At 41.3% G+C, this 3,915-nt stretch overlaps 1 pseudogene; it reads left to right on the top strand.

The window, feature by feature from the left end:
• The first annotated feature begins 1,957 nt into the window (after positions 1–1,957).
• Positions 1,958–3,341, top strand: LOC100580025 (annotated as a pseudogene).
• The last annotated feature ends 574 nt before the right edge of the window (positions 3,342–3,915 follow it).

Below are 3,915 nucleotides of genomic sequence, written 5' to 3'. Positions count from 1 at the left end.
CCAAATATCAGTATTATTAAAGATTCCTAAGTGATTCCCTTTGCCCAAAATTTGGGGACCACTGACCAATGCTGATTTTGGAGGTCTCAGCTTACAGCTGGTCCTATAGTTCTAAATTTCACTTAGGAGAAACCATTGTGCTTCAGGTTCTGGAGCTAGACACTTAACTATAGGCTATGACTAGTCCCTATATGTGTAAATCTTCTCGTCTCCCACCTCCCTCCAACCAAAAAAAATTTCTACAAGTGCACTATTTAATTATTAGGAGATGCACAGGTGGACTGAGCAATGGTAGCATTTTTTTTAATGCACTAGAACAATATTGGCTAAGCATACAGAGAAGGGAGAGAGAGAGATTTGGCAATTAGCAGTTATTTTGATACTGTTAGACAGCTAAACAGGAAAATTAGGCCCCCCCAAAATCCACTTTGGAATCTAATTATCCAATCTGACTCTTTACCATGATCAAATTAGTCAACAAATTGCCTTTTCACTTGTCCTATGTATTCCAGGATATTATAAATGAAAATTTGAAAACTTCCTTTTGCTATTTTTGCAGGAGGTAGAAATTGAAAAGAAACTTACAAGTCATTTGGGCCAAGCCCTTCATTTTAAGCTGAGGAAGTGATGCTACAGATTACTGCCTTATTCTCCCAACAAAGCAACGGCAGCTCTCAGGGCCTCCTGCTACAGCTTACTATCTCAGGAAAAAACCCAAGGGTGACACAGTGCCTGAAGGGGGCTGTTGGGATTCTAGACAGAAGCAGTATCTCTGGGGAGGGACATGTGATTCTGATACCCATGATGTTTGAATCCCTTGGGTCGGTGATGCATTCTATTTATAGAAAAATACAGAAAAACAAAATATAGAATATAGAAATATATTCTGTATTCTGAATGTAGAATATATGAAAATAAATATAGAAAACAATATGAATATAGAAAAACAAAAATAAAACATAATGCGAAGAAAGTTGTCTATCAGAATTCACTCTCAGTATTGGCTGTGTTACGCATACTTGGCCTTTCTATGGTGACTCAGCTACCTTCCTAATCAAGGCCTTTCAGGGGAGGGGCTGAGGAGTAAAAGCCTCTGCTGTCAATGCCCTACAGATCGTGAGGTGTTAAGAGGGTGGGTTCCTTCGTTGGCATCAATACCTACAATCTAGGGCATCCACCTGCAGGCCTAGATCATTTGTGACCTCAGAATTGTTGTGGTTCCTGGACCTTTGTTGATGTAGTTTACTTTGCATCCCTCAGACAAAACTAGAGGGGCTGGGCAAGGAAGGGAAGAGGGAGTCAGGCCTGCAGTAGCTTCTTGGGGTCTCTACCTCTGATCCTCCCTGCACAACTGTAATGTAACATGCTGGCTTCCAAAAGTGTAACTACTTATTTTTTTTTAACTACAATTATTCTCTTAAGAACATCTATATAGAGGGGAAAAAGGAACATTAACCAACCAAACTTAAGTTTTCCCTTGAATTACAAAAAAAAAAAAAATTTAATGATTATTCACTTTATAGAAGCAAAACCTTACTGTGTCTTCATATGACCAAATAAAAACTTAACCAAAAAAATAAATAAATAAAAATAAACAAACCAGGGCCGGGTACAGTGGCTCACACCTGTAATCCTAGCACTTTGGGAGGCCAAGTTGGGTGGATCACCTGAGGTCGGGAGTTCCAGACCAGCCCGACCAACATGGAGAAACCTGTCTCCACTAAAAATACATAATTAGCCAGGTGTTGTGGCAGGCGCCTGTAATCCCAGCTACTCAGGAGGCTGAAGCAGGAGAGTCACTTGAACCTAGGAAGCAGAGGTTGTGGTGAGCCAAGATCGCGCCATTGCTCAGGCACTCTTGTTGCTCAGGCAATAAGAGTGAAATTCCGTCAAAAAAAAAAAAAAAAAAAAAAAACAACAGTTCATTAATGACTGTACTACCAATAGATTTATTACCATGATAGAAATGCTTCATTTACTCCCCATGGTAAGTGCTGTAGAACAACACTACACTATTAAAGAGACTGTAATTGCATTAATGCAGGCTAAGATACTAGTTAGCTCTTGGCAAATCACTGTATTTGTTTGTATTGAACTTACTGTGAACAAAACCCCTGGCTTTTTTTCCACATCTTAGGCCAGTCAACATGGCTCTTTCAAAACATACTTGAATATAATTGGTTTATTTGTGTACACTTTTTTATTGGCTCCACACAAATATGCTACCTAGGATGCTAGAAACAGGTGGGTTGTCTTTCCTGTGTCTGTATTTAGGCCTTTATAAATTTCTATATATGTAAACTGTCCTCCCTTTTAATATCCATCTATCTCTCCCCACACATCACTAATAGAAACCTTATCCACCTTCAACTGAAAAGCTCCCTTCTCTCTTTTTCTTTATCTTACGGTTCTGTGCAAAATCCCATTACCCACCCCTTAAAACTCTCGGAAATTTTGATTCTACCCATCCCAAGCTCATCTCTCCCTATGCAAAATCCTTCCCTCTATTACTCTCTTTGGTGACAATGCATTTGTAGGAAGAAGACAAAATTCTTATTAAAAAAGATGACTCAAGCTTGCTTCCATAACATAGGACAGCCATATAAATGATGGTTTTGTTGTTTAGTTTCATTTAGTTAAATGTAGGTAGGCCCTAGAGCTCAGTTAGAATTGGAATGGGTGAGAAAATGAAGAAATAAAATTCTTTGCGTAATTAAGAATTGTTAAAAAAAAAAAAGTTCCCTTGGAAGGCAAGGGAGACAAAGAATTGGGGATCCTAGGACTGGAAGAGAAGCTTTAGAACACAGATTTAAATAGTGAGCAAGAAAGGCCTGAGGGGGAAAAAAGAGAAAGTGAAAGTAAGAATACCCCTCTGATAAGGATATTTAGGGCACTTTTAAAAAAGTAATAGTGCTGAAGAGGTTGTTTATGAGTGCACCAACCAGCCACCTCTGTCCCTTTCCCGGATGATCCGGAAGATGAAGCTTCCTGACCAGGAAAACAAAACGGCTGTGGTTGTGGGAACCATAACAGATGACCTGTGGGTTCAAGAGGTGCCCAAACTGAAGGTGTGTGTGTTGGGCGTGACCAGCCGGGCCTGCAGCCACATCGTCAGGGCGGGGGGCAAGAACCTCACTTTCGACCAGCTGGCCCTGGACTCCCCCAGGTCCCCCAGGCACCGTCCTGCTCTCAGGTCCTTGCAAGGGTTGAGAGGTGTACCGGCATTTCGACAAGGCCCCCGGGGGAATCCCCACAGCCACACCAAACCCTACGTCCGCTCCAAGGGCCGGAAGTTCGAGCGTGCCGGAAGCCAAGGGGCCAGCCAAGGCTACAAAAACTAACCCTGGATCCTACCTTCTTTTTTCTTTTTTTTTTTATTATTATACTTTAAGTTCTAGGGTACCTGTGTACAATGTGCAGGTTTGTTACATATGTATACATGTGCCATGCTGGTGTGCTGCACCCATTAATTTGTCATTTACATTAGGTATATCTCCTAATTATATCCCTCCCCCCTCCCCCCATCCCATGACAGGCCCTGGTGCGTGATGTTCCCCTTCCTGTGTCCAAGTGTTCTCATTGTTCAATTCCCACCTATAAGTGAGAACATGCGATGTTTGGTTTTTTGTCCTTGCGACAGTTTGCTGAGAGTGGTGGTTTCCAGCTTCATCCATGTCCCTACAAAGGACATGAACTCATCCTTTTTTATGGCTGCATAGTATTCCATGGTGTGTATGTGCCACATTTTCTTAATCCAGTCTATCATTGATGGACTTTTGGATTGGTTCCAAGTCTTTGCTATTGTGAATAGTACCACAATAAACATACATGTACATGTGTCTTTATAGCAGCATGAGTTATAATCCTTTAGGTATATACCCAGTAATGGGATGGCTGGGTCAAATGGCATTTCTA

The sequence above is a fragment of the Nomascus leucogenys genome, chromosome 13 (assembly GCF_006542625.1).
Source record: "Nomascus leucogenys isolate Asia chromosome 13, Asia_NLE_v1, whole genome shotgun sequence".
In the NCBI taxonomy this organism is placed as follows: Eukaryota; Metazoa; Chordata; class Mammalia; order Primates; family Hylobatidae; genus Nomascus; species Nomascus leucogenys.
Note: the sequence above shows the minus strand (reverse complement) of the source record. Positions and strands in the feature narration are given on the sequence as shown.